Consider the following 20,413-nt stretch of genomic DNA (forward strand, 5'->3'; position numbering starts at 1 on the left):
GCCTTCAAAATAGTCATTTGTGGCAAATGCATTGCCCGGCAAGCGGGGGTCCTTAAAGCTATTAGGGGGACGTTGGGGTCCCTGGAGTCCGACATCAAGTTACTTGAGACGTATTTTCATACGGGAGATAGTGACACTGCCGGCCTGCTTAAAGTTAAGCTGCTAGACTATGCTGATGAGGCACAACAGGAGGTAAAGTTCTTTGGGAAATATGCAGAGGCTAGGAGATATGGGGAGGGGGACAGGCCGGGTCGCACGCTAGCTGCCATGTCTAGGCCACCCAGAGCTGTGACGTATATACATGAGTTGTGTCGCGGTTCTGGCGCTGTGGTAAGAGGTCAGAGGGAGATTCTTCAACCTTCTCTGGATTTTATTCTAATTTGTATACTGCCACTCAAACTGGTTGTCCGGAGGGGCTGGACTCTTTCCTGGATTCGATCAGCCTCGCCTGGTTTAAATGACACATATAGGAAATATATGGATCTCCCGATTTCCGTCGAAGATGTTGCCCAAGTAATAGAAGGTCTGCCGTTGGACAAAGCTCCTGGGCCTGACGGCCTTAATACAGCCTTCTATAAGGCATACGTAGAGGAACTGGCTCCAAAGTTACGAGCGGTATACGAAGAGTCAATAGAAGAGGGGAAACTGACTATCATGGTCTCCCTCATAGTGTCTGTCACTTTTAAAGCCAGGTAAACCAGAACACAACTTGGACTCCTACAGACCCCTTTCCTTAATCAATGTAGATGTCAAGATCTTAGCCAAGCTCATAGCTGACAGGCTTCAACCCCTGCTGCCCCTTATAGCTATCCCTGACCAGTCGGGGATTATTCCAGGACGCTCAACATCGCACAATTTATGCACCATTTTTTCAACACTATATTATCTACACCCCAGTGTCCACGCTGCTGTGGTGTTCTTGGATGCAACGAAAGCATTCGACACATTGGAATGGCCATATTTATTCTCCATATTTTCAAAGAACAAGGGAAACCCAAAAGGAATGCCACTAGGATCCTTGGGCAGTAGTATATTTTACGGAACAGGGGACCCTAGTAATTAGAGATCAACCGAATGATAGACATATACTAGATAGTATATATGACTACTGTCCAGCCGGACAGAGTTTTTTATTTTTCAATTAAAATCTTAACAAGGATGGGTTTTAGTACGCTTTTTTCTTGGATGCAACGAAAGCATTCGACACATTGGAATGGCCATATTTATTCTCCATCTTAACAAGGATGGGTTTTAGTACGCTTTTCATTAGCAGGATCAAATTGCTATACACTGCCCCCTGTGCCCGTATAAAAGTGAATTGCCTAATTTCGGACCCCTTTCCAATCTCACGGGGAACAAGGCAGGGATGCCCCCTGTCCCCTCTGCTTTTTGCCATAGCTATGGAGCCGCTGGCAGCTCGTATCCGACAACACCATACTGCACGGGGGATAGGGTTCAGTTCCAGGAGTTTACTGATCTCCTTATATGCAGATGACGTGACCCTTTATCTCATTGACCCTGAACTGAATCTGGATCCAGTGTTACGCGAGTTCATCCGATTTGAAGGTTTTGCCGGAGTCTGTATCAATTGGTCCAAATCAGTTGTTTCCTTGGACAGACAGTACCCCACTGGTCTCTTCGGAGTTCCCCTTGCGATAGGAGGCTGAGGAGGTTAAATACTTAGGCATCTGGATTAGCAGAAACCTCCAGGAAATATGGAACCTAACTATGGCCGGGCTATGACATGGCTGGAAGGAAAGGTGAAAATGTGGGCAGGGTTACCCTTGTCACTTACAGGGAGGATTGCGCCAGGATACTATACTTTTTAGTAACAGAGCGCGCTACAAAAGCTTCTATAATAATAATAATTATAATAATTGCATTAGCCAAAATAATTGTACTACCCAAATTTCTGTACCTCTTTGTAAATATCCCGATCCCACGCATGTCACACTTTTTTGCCACACTGAAATCACAACTTGTAACGCTGGCATGGGCAGGTGGGCAGGCGAGGGTCTCTTGGGACATACTCACGTTGCCCTTGAAAAGGGGAGGACTGGGGGCTCCAGACATGCATCTTTACGCCCTGTGCGCCCAGGCTCAATTTCTCCATTTTTGGGTACGACAGACCCCGTTCCAGCCACACGTAGCTGTGGAAATGGACGTTGTTGCGCCGGTCCCACTGCAGGTTGCCATATGTGTGAAGGCAAAGCGTCCTAGGGGAGATTTAGACACGGTTGAGACGCTGCGGTGGGTGTGGGAAGAACTTCGGAAAAAAGCAGGCATTCCTCTGATATATGCTCCCTCGCTGTCCCTGACCCAGAACCCCCTTTTGCCATGCATCGAAGGGGGCATAAGGCAAACATTGCAGCGTAAACTAGGCATATACACATTCGCAGACTTGTTCCCAAATGATGAATTTCTCCCCCCTACGGAGGCTGCCGAGGGACAGGACATACCCTTTGCGGAATTATTCTTATATTATAGATTGAAATCAGCATGCCGTGCATTGAGCACTGAGTTCCCGTTAGCTCCCCAGGCCCTTCCAGCACTAGAGACCTTGGTGAGCTCCCCGTCCCCCAGGAGATTGGTAACTAAATTATATAAACAGATGCAAAGTGGCGTATCCGCCGAGCAGCCCTTGGCACTACAACGTTGGAATGAGGAGATGTTGGTCCAGCTCACTGTGGAGCAATGTAACTTCTGTTGCGGACAACTAACTGAACTTTCTACTAATGACCGGTTGCGTCTGATTCACTTTAAATATTTGCACAGAATATATAGGACGCCGATCAGCCTCCATAGAACGGGACTCAGGGAAAGTGACAGTTGCTGGAGATATGGATACTCTCCCGCGAAGTTCTTACACATGGCGTGATCCTGCACTAAACTTGAAGAATACTGGTCCTCTATTTTTGAGGCAATCAATCAGATAATAGGACGAACAGATGTTCCGTCCCCCGAAATGGGCGTGCTTGGGTATGTCAAAGATACTTTGCCCAAATACAGAAAACTGCACACACTGCTATTGATGTATGCTAAAAGGCGATAGCAATACATTGGGGGAGACGCAGGGTGCCATCCATCAGGGACTGGCTCACAGATGGAAAGGGGCGACCACTCGGTCCCCCCGAACGTATGGTGGAGTACCCCGATCCCCCCGGGAAGCCATCTTGGGCGGGAGGCGAGTCTCGGCTGGTATGCCCAAAGCGGCGTAGCCGGGGCGCGCTTTTTCCCGCCCAAGAGTGGGTTGTCCTAGACACTGAAGCCGCCAGCCACGCCCCCGGAGGCGGGTGGAGGCTGGTTTACGCCCGCCCGAAGAAGGATAAAAGGAGCGACAAGCCAAGGAAGCATCCTCTTGTTCCTGTGCTCTGAAGCTGCACCTCCCCGCTGCACGTGAGCTCGAGACGGAACGAAGAGCCATTTTTGAGCGTTGTAATTTTGTCTTTGTTCTTTCAGAGAATCATCGTTCGAGAATGCCGGGCAAGAAGGTCGGAAAGCGGGTCGGTACCGATCAGATGCTCCGCATGCTCGTGAAAGACATGGCCGAGATGAAGAAACAGATGGCGGCAATGAACGGTGTAGGAGGCCCAAAGCGAGTCGTCGGACCAGCATTGCCGGGAGTAGTCCCTAGCGGGAGAGGTAGAAGGTCCAAGAGGGGGGCAACTGGGGGAGAGACCCCGGTTCCCGAGGCGCCGCCGGCGCTCCCCGATACACCGACTGAGGCCCCGATCCCGGTCCCGAAGGAGGGGCAACCAATTCCCGTTGTAGTCACCCCTGTGAACGGGGAGGATATGCCTCCCGAGTTGGCTGCACAGCTGGCAGCGTGGTTGGGGAAAGATAGCGAGGGCACCACGGCGGATGACGCCAGGGCAGTAATGAGGCAGTTGCGGAAATCAAGAGAGGCTGCAAAGGCACCATGTCCTTTTGTTCCCCCGCAGGCTCCAGTGGATGAAACCGCGGCGGGCACGAGTTCGGCAGCGACTACGGTTACAGCTTCTAGTTCAGGTAAGCAGCGACTGCCGATTGCGGGGGAGGGGTCCGTACCCTCGAGAAGGGAGAAGGTGGCTCAGCATAATCCGATTGAAATCAAGGAGAAGGTATGGGCTGAGAAGTATGTAAACATGTTTTCTTTGCTAACTGATCATTATGAGAACGAGCATGTGAAGGGTCAAAAAGAGTTTTTGCACCCGAGTGTTTGGCGCGCCAAGATGGCCGCTTTCAAGGTCGATGAGAACATTGGTAATTGGGGCAGAGCGTTTGGCATATTCACTTCAATTATGGGGGAACGAAGGCCTGAACTGTTGGCCGAGTTACCCGTGTACCAGACACGTATTATGGAGTTTTCTCAGTCATATGAGGGCAATCAGTGGTTTTGTTATGATAATGTTTTTCGGAAGGCCAAGGAGTTCGACCCATCTCTGACGTGGGATTGTTACGACTCCATTTCATGGCAAAGGATGGAGAAATCAGGCATGTTAAGGGCACCATTGGTGGGGGGAAACGGGGGAGAGTTTTCCCGCCATTCATCTGGGGAGCCCTTTCGGGCAGGTTCAAGTAATGAGCATCACTCAAGATCGAGTGGCAATACAGGCAAAAAAGGCATCTGCTGGAATTTCAACAGGGGAAAGTGTACAAGGCCCCAGGGGTCATGCAAGTTTAGGCACGACTGTGGGGGGTGTGGGCAATCCTCGCATCCTGAGACCATGTGCAGAGCCAAAACGGCTGATAACGGAGGTAGGGGAAGCGCCAAACAGGTCTGAAATAGTCCGAGGGGCGCCTTTACCTACCCCGGTTGATACCATGGCAATGATTCCTTGGCTCAATGAATACCCGGATCATGTCTCCGCTGGGGTGTTGCGAGATGGGTTTTCGTATGGTTTCCGCATCCCAGTGGGGAATTTTCAGGGTAAGGCACAGTGTAGGAACCAACTGTCGGTCCTGCAGAATACGGCGGTGGTACAGGCGAAGATTGTGAAAGAGTTGACCCGGGGTCGGGTTGCCGGACCATTCGACATGCCACCAGTTGCTAATTTTGTTTGTTCCCCCTTGGGAGTGGTCCCCAAGAAAGACCCGGGTGAGTTTCGATTAATACATAACTTGTCCGCCCCGAGAGGTCTTTCGGTGAATGATGCGATAGACCCGGAGGTGTGTTCGGTGCGGTACGCATCTTTCGATGAGGCCGTCGCCATGTTGAATCGCCTGGGGCCCGGAGCGCTGATGGCCAAATCAGACATCGAGTCAGCGTTCCGGTTGCTCCCGGTACACCCAGACGATCAGCGTCTCCTTGGTTTTATGTTTCAGGGTCGCTATTACATGGATAAATGTATGCCAATGGGATGCTCCATATCTTGTGCTTATTTTGAGAAATTCAGTTGTTTTCTGCAATGGGTATTCACAAGAATGACGGGGTTTCAACATGTTATGCATTATCTTGACGATTTTTTGTTCCTGGGGGCAGCTAGGGATCCAGAATGTACACAAGCTTTAAAAGAATTTTGTGGTCTTATGAATCAATTTGGTGTGCCATTGGCACCAGGTAAGACGGTGGGGCCATCAACTTCGCTCGAGTTTCTCGGAATAGAGCTCGATTCACTGGAAGGTTGCTTCTGGTTGCCCAAAGAAAAGGTGGGGAAATTCAGGGCCTCCCTTGAAGCATGTATTCGGGAAACCAAGGTGAACTTGCATCAATTGCAGCAAACTGTGGGTCAGTTGAATTTTGCCCTTAGAGTAATGCCAATGGCCCGCCCTTTCTCCCGCTCGATTGCTCAAGCCATGGTCGGTCTTAAAGAAGGGCACCACCGCACGAGGCTCTCGGCCGAGATTCGCCAGGACATGCGCATTTGGTTGGCATTTCTGGCGGATTTCAATGGTCGGGTTGTCTGGAGCAAGCCGGCGGTGTCCTCCGAGGAGTTGGGGCTGTGGACAGATTCGGCGGGGAGTATAGGCTTTGGCGCCATATTCGGTAATCACTGGTCGGCTCAAAAGTGGCTGTCATGGTGGCACGAGGGTGGGCTGACGAGTAACATTGCTTTTCTCGAACTGTTCTCTATTCTGGTGGCCCTACAAACATGGCCTGAGGGGTTTCGGGATCACTCTGTGGTGTTCTGGTCGGATAACATGACCGTGGTTGAGTGTATCAATAGTCAGGCAGCACGATGCAAATGGATTCTGAGATTGCTCAAGGAAATTGTGTTACTATGTATGCAATTGAACGTGCTCTTTAGGGCGAGACATGTGCCAGGAGTACTGAATCAGGCGGCTGATGCGCTTTCTCGTTTCCGTATGCAGGCCTTCTGGGGTTTTCTGCCCACAGCGGACCCGGTGTCGGCACCATTCCCCGAAGCTCTCTGGTCTCTCGGTGCCCCGAACTACAAAACCTCGTGGGAGAGAGTTTAGCACCCAGGACAAGGAAGGCATATGAAGGGGCGTTCCGTTCCTATTGGTCCTTTTTGGGTTCGGCTAGGGGGGATCTTTGGGGCCAGGAAGAGTATGTCGTAAAGTTTTTGCTGGCGTTACATCAGGCAGGCAAATCGGTAGCCACGGCCCAGAGGCATCGGGCCGCCATTTCCTTCATGGCGCGGGCTCATGGGATCCAGGACCCTACTGCATCTTTCGTAGTACAGAAAGCGCTGCGTGGGTGGCAACGCCTTGAGGGTCGCAGAGTAGATGAAAGGCACCCGATAGGTCTGGAAAGGTTGGCCCTGTTATTTTCCGTTCTCCCTGCGACTTGTTCATCCCAGTCTGAAACAGTGTTATTCCGGGCCGCTTTTGCATTAGCATTCCATGGGGCTAAGCGGGTAAGCGAACTGGTGGCAAGGAACAAGCAGGATACGGGGGGGACTGTGCCGAGAGCACGTTCTAGTTAAGGGGGACACGATGATTGTCTCGTTTCCCAGGTCCAAGACCGATCAGGGTGCGATCGGGGACAGTATAGTAGTCCATCGGAGTCCCGGACCTCCCATGTGCCCCGTCGTATGCGTTGAGGAATATTTGGCGCAGAGGGCGGCATCGTGGGGGGGGGACCCTGTTGAGACACACTGATGCCACCCCACTGACGAGGTTTCAGTTCCAGCGGGTGCTAGCAATGGCAATTTCGGCCGCGGGCTTGACCCATTCCTTCCGGATAGGGGCTGCTACAGAGGCTACAGCCAGGGGTCTGAGTGTGGAAAAAGTGAAACAATTGGGGCGTTGGTCCTCGAATTGTTACAAAAGGTATGTGCGGTTGCACATGTTGTGAAGCTGTAATCATGTACTCACGCTTCTTGTTTTGTTTGGTTTACAGTTTCGCAAGCTTACGAGGCGGGGCGGACTGTGCAGTCGACCCGACACCTGGGAACCAGCGGTCAAAGATCACCGGCTGCGGAAAAAGTGGTGTGGGTCGTGGGCCACTCATACGTGAGGCGTGCCGCGGACGTATTCAAAGCAGGTGGCATGATTCACATGGCTGGGGAATACGGGTACAGGGTGACCTTCTACGGAAGGGGCGGGCTCTGTATTGACCAGTTTCAAACTTTTTTCGAGGGTTTGTTAGGGCGGACAAGGTCACCGCCATCTATAATCATAGTGCATCTTGGGGGCAATGATTTGGTGACCACTGGTAGACGACTACCTCGAGGCGATACTATCCACAGTAAGTTGGTTGGCGAGAAGGGTTCCAGGGTGCACGATTGCATGGTCCCATATGATTCCACGAAAGGTGTGGCGGGGGGCTAATTCAGTGTCTGCTATAAATCATTCTGTGAAGAAGGTAAATAACAAACTGGGTAGACTGTTCCGTACAAGCACATTGCATTCGATTCCTCATGGGTGTATCAGGGGGGACCATATGTATCTGGAAGATGGGGTCCATTTGTCCCGGGTGGGGAATTCTTTATTCATAGGAGACCTCGTAGCTTGGTTAAAGAGTTTACAGCATGACCTTTAGGTAGGAGTTTTGTGGGGGGTCCGGATAGCCGGTCAACTATCCGGCCTGTGGCGGTAAGGTCATGATCGGTGAGCAGTAATTGGAAGATCCCTAGGGGGGGGCGTCACCCATTACGGATGGGAGCGCCCGGGGGGAGGTGGCCATTGGCCCCTCAACGGGGAGGCGGTCCCTTCTAAGGATGGGACGCCGAAAGGAAAGGGAAGGCGGTCAAGGCCCCTCCCTGGATAGGAGGGGCTACGGGCCCCTCCTGGGAATTTCCCAGGGCCAGGACATCTGCGACGGCAGATGTGGTAAGTTGTGTGGGGTGGGGAGGGGGGTCTACGCTACCTTCTAGACACCTCACACGAGTCCTCGAACGACCAGTAAGATGGCGTAGAGTTAATTGGGGCCCCCGTCAAGACAAGGGAAATTGGTATGTGCACATGAGGTGCAGTCCTCTGTGCGGCCGCCCCTCACAAGTGAAGGGGGAGTTTTGGTTTAGGGATCTGACACCGGTTACGACCTTGCCGTTGGCCCTTAACGTTAGGATGTACAATTTCAATTTGAAAATGCATTTGTAGGATGTTAGTATCGGCTAGGAGAACCTTTGTATTAGAAATGTGTTAAGGTCAGCCAAAACATGGTAATGTGGAAATGAAATTGTACATGATATGAAACTGTTATTTTAATGTTTTAATTTTGTTTCATATTTTAATAAATACGGCCGGGAGGGTAACTCCCTCCCGCCTTCCAAAATTTCAGAACTGTTTCCGTATTCCCATTCTTGGGGATTGTGTTGAGAGGGGGTGGCGGGTATCTCAGCCATATGTTACCTTTGGACACACGCAATTTGGGATCTTCTGGAAGTTGATGCCGCTAGCTTCCAGGCCACATGACATTTGGGAGCCGTTCACAAAATGGGTGAATGAACGACAGAATGATGAAGAGATGGGGGTGGTAGAACAATGAATGAGGTTGGTATTGGCTATTGTGATAATGTGTGGGATGTCTTTGTTACACTGTATGACCTTTTGTATTGGATTTAATGGGTACACTAGGAGGGTATGTAGCATATACTAGGAGGATGTCGGGAGGTACGATGCGGGATCCATGTGTAATGGTACCTTTTGGCTTATATGAATGTTGGGAATAGGTCCAAGTACAACTACAGTAGTTGTCTGTATAAGGAACTGCTCATGGAGAGACATGTGACTACGCACAAAGCTGTTCTTGCTTCAATGTACCAAAAACATGACAGATTTTGATTATACAGTATGTAGTGACTAGCAAGAGTTGTTTATGCTATGTTTTCTGCATGATTGTTTGAAAATGTCAATAAAAAGAATTAAAAAAATATATATATATTGGTTGTGAAATATCAGAGCCAGTAACTTTGATTACATTTCAGAAATGTAATCAAAGTCACTGGCTCTGATATTTCAAGTTGTAGGTAGCATGAAATCGGAGTTTGAAACCTTGTGTATTGTATTATACAATATTGTATTATACAATATTATATTGTAGTATACTATATATATTATAGAGGATGTAAGTTGACGAGCCGCATTAAAACATTATATTGCTTCTGTGACTGTCAATCTCCATGCCTTTAAAACTGAAATAAAGTAGTTAAAAGTGCTAAGAAACCACAGATGTGTGGCACTAAACACTATATAAAAACAAGCACCAACAACAAAGCCAATAGGTTTCACCTTTTTGACCTATTGGCTTTAACAAAGCTGCTTACCGATGCTGCGCAGAAGGAGCAAATTGCGAAAGCTGTGCACTTGATATATATATATTTTTATTTTTCTATCTCTCAAGCTGTGACGACAGCGGCACTATCAAGCGACACATTTACACACACTACATACACTCGCACTCTATATTGCTGATTGAAATCGTGGTATCAAATACCCACAGTAAAATAAACCCAGAACCACGCGGTATTAATCGGCCAAGATGTGCTTTTTGCATGGAATCTGTCATCCGCGGGATACAGACCGATCACTGTAGCAGACACTCTACCTGCTAAACCCTCAATGGGATCGGAGCCTCGGACCTGCAACTGATCAATGTCAGATCCACTGCAGCTTCCCCCCATCTTTTATACAACATACGCTTTGATACTTCAGAATTGGCTTAGAACTCCAAGAAACTAATTACGTATCTCTCCAATGTCACCTTCAACCCTTCTCAAGCTTCTACTCTACCCGGCTTGTCCCAAAGAGGCCCTATCGTCGATCCTCCCTTACATCTAAAAAAGACAAAAATATATATATGACCCACAGCATCCTCCGTGACTGCGCCACTGCTATGGCTATGTATGGATGGCGCCTGCCCTTCCATTCCTAAAATGCACAGAACATGGATCTACTTCCTGGACGGCTCCGGCGTGGGAGGGAACAGGCCTCGACTGCCAGTAGCTACCACACCCTTAGTGAAACGCCAGCTTCAAAGACTACGAAGTACAACTGACATACAGAGACCCGCTGGCTATACAAAATGGATGGCACTCAAAACATGGCACACAAACTGGAGTACGTGCACGTTATTTCACAGAATGGGAGAGATAGTTGCTGAGAAACTGTACCCTTGGTCTACGGGCGAAATTACCTACAAACGGGCTCTGTACAAAGGGAAAAAGGTGACTTCGGAAAGTTCAAAAATGGTACTTTCCGAAGTTTCTCTTGATGGCTGGTTTGCAGTGCTTTTCGTGCATTCATTCCGTTTTTGAAATTTGTAGTTTCAGGTCTTTACATCCTCCTAAGTAACCACCTTGCTAGCACTTTATCTGGTATATTGCAGTGCACTTGCAGCACCGACATAAATCCATGTACAGGAAGGCACACTTTATGTTCGTATGAGGTTACCTGGGCTCTGGAGTTCCCATTAAAAGATCTTTAATCAAGTTGCTTATTACTGTTCTTTTTCAAAGATGCAACCGAGCGGGATGCTAGCTACTATAGGAACCAGATCCAGAAGGGGGAGACTAGGTTAAAGTAATTCAGGAAAAGCCTTGTGATCACATCAAATATTACGGCCCAAGTCCTCTTCTTTAAACAGCTAGCATCGTGGTTAATTACGGAGATCTCAGCGGTAGAACTATAGAGAACCAAAACGGACCGCCAAATACACATTCTAAATAAAAATAAAGCCGATTTTACCTTCTCTGTGGCTCAACACAAGCTCCAGCGCGAGCGACGACTCCTTGAATGAAACCCGAGAGCTGGGACTCGGTGCCTAGTCATGTGACTGGCCAGGCATGTGACCACTCGAGTCAGAAACAAGGAAGTGTCTGCCGATTTCGCACAGTGGGGAGACCGCACGTGGGGAATTCCCAGAAACAAAAGTAACTGGAAAAAGTCCATTACAAAGTACGCGCGACTAACAGTTGTCCTGGTATAATAATAAAAAATAAATTAAAAAAAAAACATTGTTTTCTCTCCTCAGGTACCTTCTGGCAAGAATTCTGCTTAGGACTGGTCGCCTTATAACTCGGAACTAAAATTCCAAAGTGCATTTCCAAGCTTAAGCAGATTACATAGCAACTCTTGACACTGGAACAGAATTCGCTAATAAAACAACTGCATGGAGGCGAAGGGCTGACAAACTTATGTGGTAAACAGGATGACTTTAAAGATTTTCTTAAAAGTGAAGGTGCTCTGAGATCGTAATGAAAGGGAATTCTATTTTTGGGGGGGCGGGGGGGGTTGGCTCGCATCTAGAACTGACAAAGGTCTGAGCACGGACCTTCTTGATAAGTAATACAATTCATACTCTCCTGGGTTTATTGGTTTGAATGTCATTGCATTACATTCGTATGGACTGGATAATGAACATCTAGCCTTTTGTAACATCTAATGCGGTTATGAAGCTCTAGTCCCTTCGGGTGAGGTACACGCTATATAAAAACGAATAAATAGGTAAAGCGAGCTCATCTCATACACAGGAGAATACGGGCCTGGTACTAGCTAGTCACAGGCAGTCTATGCAGCCCTGTGGGGGTCTCGTTCGATTTGTCCAGGAGACAGCAGACAAGGGTCTGTCTCCAACTCTCCGTATGTCAATGCTTAAAGGTTACCGAGAGCAATTCTAAGGCTCGGGTGAAGCAACCATTTAGAGGACGCATTGCATGATCAGTCGGGTTAGTACGAACTAGCCCACTTCCCTTAGCTTGAGTGTGCACACTCGCAGGTTTCTTTTTTAAGGTGAAAAATGGGAACTGAAACAAGCTCTCTCAGACCACGCGCTTCTGCATCACTGGGCACATACATTGCATTTTTCTTCTCGGATTTCTTGCAATTGAAACTTCCTTTGTATAACGTTTCGTGTCCCTTATGGGGGGGGGGGGGGGGGGGGGTATGGAGTGCTCTTCTGGATTGGTATCACGCTACAAGGCGAGGAAGAGGTTGGTTAGAAAGGGGATGTTCTTGCAGTGTGGTCATGTGAAAGCATCTCCGTGTGCTACGTGAGAGATCAGTGGTGCCCTGGACTGGTCTTGAATCAAGGCGCTTTAGTGTGTGATGGTGGGAAGAGGAGACAGTGCGGGCTGCACAAGTTATTACGCAGGACCCAAAATAGCTTTTTTAGTCGGGGTAACGAAATGGGGGAAGGGCGGGAAGGCTGTATCACCAATCGAAAGCCCCGAGGTCACTCACAACATGTTCTGTGGCTCTAGAGTTACTCCATCAGTTTCAATCTGGTTTACTTCTTTTGGTAGGTAATAAATGCAAAAGAAGTAGAAGGGACCAGGGTCTTCAAAACGTCCAGCATCTCTCCATGATGCAGTCATGCACAGGAAGACCACATTCGCACCCCTGCAGGACTGCTCATGCCAAGCTGCGCAAGTGGTCTCAGCTCTGCATACAAGCAATGAACAGAACAGGATCACACCTTCACCCCGAGTAAAGTCTGGAGGACGACAACTTGTTGTATCCTCGTGCTTCTTGCTGAGCTCGCCACGTCGCATGCTCTGGAACGTAGAATCCTATGCCTAGGTATTCCGGTGATTCCAGTGCAGCGGTTGGCGTGGGCTCTTGATGTCTCTATCTCACTTCCCCAATAAATCCTGACTTACCACCATTACCTGAGCAGTCTGCTTCATTCCTTGACGGATACTTCACTGGCGACTTGGTGAGAACAAACCTACGCGACTTCAGAGCCTGCAGCCCCGGTATCTCCGGACCAAGATTACCGTTGCCGTCTTGAAATGCTGAATTTCCTCTTCTGTGTCTGCGGAGCCTTTGTGATCGAATAGATGTCATTTTGCTGAAAATCCCGCTTTTTCCACGTTAAGCGGTGAGATTATCTTCATTTATTTCCTCTTTTGCCATTTGAACGCGTTGTTTTCCTCTGCGCGAGTTAACGCGTGCGCACTGCCACGCGCCTGGAAACTTCAGCGCGAGCAAACGCATGCGCTCAACATTCTCTGCATTCTGTCCAGGCAGCGTCAGCACAAGCAAACAATGTCTGTACTCTAATATTATCGTCCTGTCTGCAATTGTGACGTCACAAAGCTCCTCTTCAAGGAAGTTCTCATATTGTTTTTCAAGGTACAATTTCTTTCAAAGAACTTTTTACTACTGTTGTTTATGACATCACAATACTTTACTAAGACATTTTCTGCACATTGTTAAGGTTATATTTGTCAGCTTTTTTCATTTATTCTCCTGCATCATAATGGAAAGTTTCAATCCCCCTCCGCCATTTTTGGTGAGTCCCGGTGAACCACCATTAGAATGGAAACAATGGCGTGAAGGATTTGAGGCTTATCTTGAAGCCATTGGTGGTGAGAATTACACGGACAAACGCAAACTCGCCATACTTAAGCATTCACTTGGCGCAGAAGGAAGGCAAATTCTTTCTCATCTGCCTCCAATGACATTAGATAATTCATCCGAGGAAGAAGTTGATGTCTATGAAAATGCAATTATGCAGCTCGATAAACAGTTCATTAAAAAAGTCAATGAAGTGGTGGCACATCACAAGTTTCTTAGCAGAAAACAACTTCCCGTTGAACCAATTGATTCTTTTATCAAAGATTTAAGGATCCTGGCTGCCAAGTGCAACTATCAACAATTCCAGGATCAAATGCTAAGGGACCAACTTGTGCATAATGTTTCTGATGTGAAACTTCAAGAGAAATTGCTTGATGCAAAAGACTTATCTCTTTCAAAAGCGCTTGACATCGCACACCGATTTGAAGATATGAAGCTTGGCATCAAAGAATTGTCCGATAAAAAACCTAAAGAATCCTCTTCCGAAAATTCCAATATATCAGTAGTCCAAAATATCAAGAAAAACCCATCTGCATTTACTTCCAACAAACCTATGTTTGCTTCTACTTCACATCAAAATTTCAGAAAGGATGTCGTTTGTTTCAAATGTGGCTTTTCTGGCCATGTAGCAACCGATAAGAGATGTCCCGTTATAGGACAATTTTGCAACTACTGTAAGTCTAGGGGTCATTTCTCCAGGATGTGCAAAAGTCGCAACAGATCGAAATATTCTAATTCTGATCCTAGACGTCCCAAATTCTCTGAGGTTCAACCGGTGGACATTGATGACGATGAATACGACGATATCTGCACAGTCTACGAAGTTGGAGAGGAAAAAAAAGACTCACCCTTCTGTATGCTCCAAATTGGGTCCAAATCTATAAAAGTCATGGCGGACTCTGGTGCGAAGTACACTTTAATAGGTGATGATGTGTTGTTAAAAGAATTTCCAGATGTCATATCTTTATTTCCCTCTGACATAAAATTAAGGGGATATGGTAAAAAACCCATTGATGTATTTGGATACTTTCCCTCCACTTTATCGTTTAAGGGCAAGTCAATACATGCTAAGGTTTATGTTGCTAAGGATGCGTCATGCTTACTGGGTTGGCCACAACAGAGAGAATTGATGATGAAACTTGATCCCAATCACCCTGATCAAGTTTTAGGATATTCTGACTTCATCTATTCTGTTGATGTGTCCTCCGACAACAAATGGGAAACTATTTTTCCACAAGTTTTCTCCCCTAGTTTGGGTCTACTCAAAAATTTTAAACACAAAATTATTCTCAAACATAATGCTGTTCCCAAAGTACATAAAGTACGCAACATACCCTTAGCCTTACGTGAATCTGTTAAAAAAGAACTTCAGAGATTATGCGACTTAGACGTAATCGAGGAAATTGAATCCTACGAGTGGCTTTCGCCAGTAGTCGTAGCCCACAAACCCAATGGGAAAATTTGTTTGTGTGTGGATATGCGCGATTTAAATTCAAATGTGTGGGTGGATAGACATCCTTTACCCAATATTGGAGAAATGTTCGCTAAGCTCAAGGATGCATCTATCTTCACCACATTGGATTTATCTAACGCATATCATCAGATAGCACTTCATGATGATAGTAAGCATCTGACTTCGTTTATAACCACTGAGGGTGCATACAGATATAAAAGGATGCCTTTTGGGTTAGTGTCCGCATCTTCAGTGTTTCAGTGTGTAATGCACAACATGTTTAAGAATATGTCTAATGTGTTATATTTTCAGGACGACATTTTAGTTTTCGGTAAGGACGAATGTGAACATTCTGAAGTTTTGTTTAAAGTCCTGTCCATCCTACAAGACAACGGTCTCACCCTCACCAAAGAAAAATGCAAATTTGGAAAAAATTCAGTAGATTATTTGGGACATTCCATCAGTAAACAGGGCATCTCTCCCAAATTGAGCTTAGTTAAGGCAATTGAAAATGCACCTGAACCTGTCAACAAGGATCAACTTAGATCCTTTCTCGGTTTAGCCGAATACTATGCCAAGTTCATCCCCTCTTTCTCTGATAAAACTTCTCACTTACGCAAATTGATGAAAAACCATCAAGAATCTATTTGGGATGATAACTGCAAATGTCAATTTAATTTTATCAAGAAATGCATTATTTCTGCTCCTGCTTTGTCCCCATTTGACACCAATTGTAAATCATTTATTGTCACAGATGCAAGCAACGTTGGCATTGGTGCGGTTCTGATGCAAAAGCAACACAGCGGTTTTGTCACTATTGCTTTTGCATCAAGGCCTTTACGGGGTGCTGAAACAAAATATTCCACTCTTGAAAAAGAAACATTGGCTTGCTGGTGGGGAATTGAATACTTTTGCAGGTATGTATATGGTACAGACTTTGTTGTACGTTCGGACCATCGTCCCCTTGTAGATCTTTTTACGACCAAAGGATGTGGAAAAGCCACTTCTAGAATTGCAAGGTGGCAGTATAAGTTACAAGATTTCCATTTTTCTGTTGAGTACATTCCCGGTGCAAAGAATGTCCTTGCTGACTTTCTTTCCAGACTTCCAGTGGAAGACGATAATCATGTTGCACCTGACGATGACCCTGACAAAGTGGTGTCAATTTGTGAAGTGTCCAATGGATGCATTCGTGAAGATGATTGGATTTTGGCTTGTAATAGTGACCGTGATTACTTGGATGTTGTGTCTTATGTCAAAAATGGTTGGCCTTCCAAGAACAGTCTTTCCCCTAATGTTTTGCCTTATTTTCAAGTGGCTCAAGAACTTTCCATCCAGGGAGAAACTCTCGAGAGGTTTACGGTTAGTGGTTCCGGATAATTTAAGGAACACCGTATTGGACATGGCTCATGAGGGCCACCCAGGCATGTCCAGTATGAAAAAAAGAAGGAGTGAATTTTGGTGGCCTGGTGTCGACAAGTTAATCGAGAAAAAAGTAAGGTTCTGTGTCGAATGTTGTGTGAGTGACAAATCACAAAAGCCTGTTAAATATCACCACGATTCTATCTCGAGACCGTTAAAACCATGGGAATGGGTTTCTGTAGACATTGCCGGTCCAATGTCCCTTGGTCAGAATCCAGTGTACGCCATTGTCTTGATAGACCAGTTCTCCAGTTGGCCTGAAGTGAAATTTGTCCCCCATGTATCTTCTAGGGTGGTTATCGATTTCCTCAATTCAATTTTTGAAAAAGAAGGTTTCCCTTCTTCCATACTTTCTGATAATGGCACACAGTTCACCTCTGCTGAGATGAAATCCTTTTGTTGCAATCATGGCATCTTACACAAACGCTCTTCTGTTTATTATCCTCAAGGCAACGGCATGGTTGAAAGGTGGATTAGGGTGCTCAAGGAGGGTCTGCAACTTGCTGTGTGCAACGGTGAGAATTGTTACGAGGCTGTTAGAAAACTTTTATGGAGTTATCGGAATACTCCTAAGGGTAATGGTGACCTGTCCCCTTTTGAAATAATGCGGGGGAGGAAAGGTGTATGTAACTTAAGCCAACCCTGGATGCGAGACCTTGTAGATGGTAAACGTGCTAGTTGTCGTGCTCCTGTGGTGTCTTCCAATTCCAGCAATCCCTGCAAGGTTGGTGATTGGGTGCGTGTGAGAAAGTCTGGTTTTCTTAGATCTGGTGTATCACGTTTTTCTGACCCGTTGTTAGTTGTTAGAGTGGGTAGGCAAGTTGTAGAGTTGTCAGACGGCAATGTTTGGAGCCTCTCTAAAGTTGTCAAAGTTCCGCCTCTCCTTAGCAGTTCCTTTTCTCCCAACCATTCAAGGACCTCTCCTTCTAGTTCCAATTCTCGTCAGCCTCCTGTTTTCCCACGTTCTCTTCAGCCCATTCCCATTCACACTCCTCAGTCAAGTTTTTCCCGTCTGAGGAAACCTCCTGTTTGGCATAAAGATTACGTTGTTGGTGAATAACCTTCTTCCTTCAAAGTGTCCTCAATGTTATGAATTTGCATTCATTATTTTGCTTGTATGTATTTTATGTTAAGGTTAATTCTTTTCTTTTCTAGAAAGGAGGATGTGTTGTATCCTCGTGCTTCTTGCTGAGCTCGCCACGTCGCATGCTCTGGAATGTGGAATCCTATGCCTAGGTATTCCGGTTGGCGTGGGCTCTTGATGTCTCTATCTCACTTCCCCAATAAATCCTGACTTACCACCATTACCTGAGCAGTCTGCTTCATTCCTTGACGGATACTTCACAACTCTTCTCTGCGCAGCTCAAGATGGCTACTTCGTCCCAGCTTATACTAGCAGAAATCATCATTGTGCCCTCCTGAGGTTTATGTAGGGGGGATCGGCATTACTAATACAAAACTGAGCTGTTTAGTTCAACGAAGCTTTGAGTGGTGTCACAAAATTCTGTCTAAGCAACATTAACTCCTATCACGTTCTGGTCGACTGCCAAGCAGAGAATATGAGCAGGCTAGGAAGTATGCTACTGCCAGATTGGATAAACCGCACCAAATCACTGGGCTTCTACTGTTCTACCCATCTCAGCTTCAGGACCCACACAAGACAAGACCACGACTATCTGGCATAATCTGAACTGACACTGCTCTGAAGTATCAAACATTTCTAACCAAAGACTACTTCAAAACATCCATCTAGCAGCTAACGTGATCGCAGCATAACCACAACAAGGCTGTGCTGGCCAGCATCCCCTCCGCCCCGGCCCTTCTGACGTAATTGAAGAGTATTCTAAATCCATTGGCCACAATCCAAGATCTACAGAAACTTGACAATGTAAACTCAATCCTAACGAACTCCAACGGCTCTCTGCCCATCACCCCCACCTTCATGACCTTCAGCGTAGTCTAAGCCAAATCAATACGAGCACTCCAACCATTAAAATAATACCTTCCAAGCACTGGATTGCAGTTGTGGTGCATCATGCGGACAGTATAGGCTGGAAGAGACCCCAATAACCGGGCTTTTCCTGCTACTGTTAGTAGGTGCAAGACTCATCTCAGACAATCACCAGCAGACACCATCCTTCTACTACGCCAGAAAATAACTGGAGACACTACTTCCGAAGAGTCCACACCTTTCCTGAACATCGATATGCAATACTAATCACCTCAATACCTTTCTCACTATACCCCAGTTCAACCAAAACACTCCCATCCAGTGCTCGGCCACCCCACCATCTCATAACATTTCATGCCGCTGCCATAATGCAAGCTGAAGTAAATGTGCTTGAAAACCACAGTAAGAACTGGACTAGAATGAAGAGCTCCCCCACAAACTAAATTCTGATTCAAAGTTGTTAACATTATTCTGGATTTGTATCTGTGTTCGTTTGACCACCACATTAGAGGTCCCACTTTAAAAATAGAACCCACTTTCCTTTTGCTCCTGAACACACAGTACTTTCTAATTCTACTGATAGATAAAACGTATGTAGTTTCCAGGGACAAATTTCCCACCATTATCCACCCTTTCACACATCACAAGCTTATTTTACTGCAGAGCTTAGAGTTGAAATTCGAGAGGTTAGACGTAGGAAAGTACTTTATGCTGCTGGACGCTGGAGTGACCAGGCCTACAGTGGAAATGTAGAAACCGCACATGTGCCTGTGAAAGGGTGAGGCAAAGTCAAATCATCAGGCCAGTGCCTCAGAAAGAATAAAGGCGGAGGCCAAATCAGTTACATGTTTAGATTGTGTGCTTTGATGGGGGGTGTTATACATGTACTGTGGCCACTGTCCAAAATCCGTGCTGCTGATCATGCCTCATTGAAAACAGTGGTCCTTGACCTATTCCTTCAAATACACAAGATTCAATCAGTACATAGTCGTTATTCAAAAAGCATTTTGGAGCAAGTCCATCAGATCAGCTCAGGCTAAAAGATGTCCCAATCAGAGGAAAGGATTGCAACAGAACAAATGCAAAACCAGAAACAATTTTAATTCATTGTATCTAGATTAAATGCGATGAATCACAGTTAATAAATATTACTAGAAATATGTAGGTTCCCCTAAGAAGGCGTGCAAGAAAAGAATGGAGAGAAATTCAAGACAGTAGTGACATAAAAATTATTTACAATGATGCTATACAGAGGAACGGTGGCCACTTCACCTTCCTCACAGACCTGGCCACAAAAATTAATTATGTACATATTTTTTTTAAAACTCTAAAAGAAACCATGTTAATTTTCTTATTTGCACATTGTATGGCGAAAGTATGATCCAGGTTAGGAGATAATAAAGGCGTCGACGTTTCGACTGGTCTTAGGGCCTGTGGGTTAGTTAGACCTGGGCCATGCGAGTCTTCATCAGGACTAAAAACGGGACAACCAAGGGTTGTAGATTACCCTAAAGAAAGGAGAATACAAATTAAGGCTGTTGCAATAGCTTTGAGATGAAATTAAATCTCATAAAAAGGGCAGAGACGCTTACCCTAAGGGAAGGACCCAGTGGTGTGTGTTCACTATGGATCCCCAATAATAATTGTCCACACCTAAAAAATAATTTATAAGGTGTAATCAGAGAATAAAGACCTCAAAGTGGATCAATAAAAAAACACTACCATACTCGGGTTAAGCGACCCACATTACCTTATCAATGGTGGGAATCTGGTGGCATGTAGTTCCAAAAAGGGAAGCTGGCCTCAACCACTAAGTAGTTCACTTGTAATCATTCGACCTCAAGATAATAATAAGGTGTAATCAATTAAACCCTTTCTATCTGTTCACAACCCTCACATAC

General features: G+C 46.3%; 1 protein-coding gene across 11 annotated transcripts in view; it reads right to left on the reverse strand.

Annotated features, from left to right (window-relative positions):
• Window positions 1–20,413, reverse strand: part of GRN (granulin precursor) — a 1,328,618-nt gene that overhangs the window by 1,144,196 nt on the left and 164,009 nt on the right. For 2 of the 11 annotated variants that reach the window (XM_086923911.1, XM_086923903.1), the window contains exon 1: window positions 11,074–11,186. The exons of 6 other annotated variants lie outside the window; for them this stretch is intronic. The gene's annotated coding sequence lies outside the window, so the exon portion shown is untranslated. Of the gene's footprint in view, window positions 1–11,073; window positions 11,395–20,413 lie in introns of those variants that run through there. 3 more of the 11 variants (XM_086923906.1, XM_086923908.1, XM_086923904.1) reach the window with 3 other exon arrangements.

This window comes from Lissotriton vulgaris, chromosome 5 (genome assembly GCF_964263255.1).
Source record: "Lissotriton vulgaris chromosome 5, aLisVul1.2, whole genome shotgun sequence".
Classification (NCBI taxonomy): domain Eukaryota; kingdom Metazoa; phylum Chordata; class Amphibia; order Caudata; family Salamandridae; genus Lissotriton; species Lissotriton vulgaris.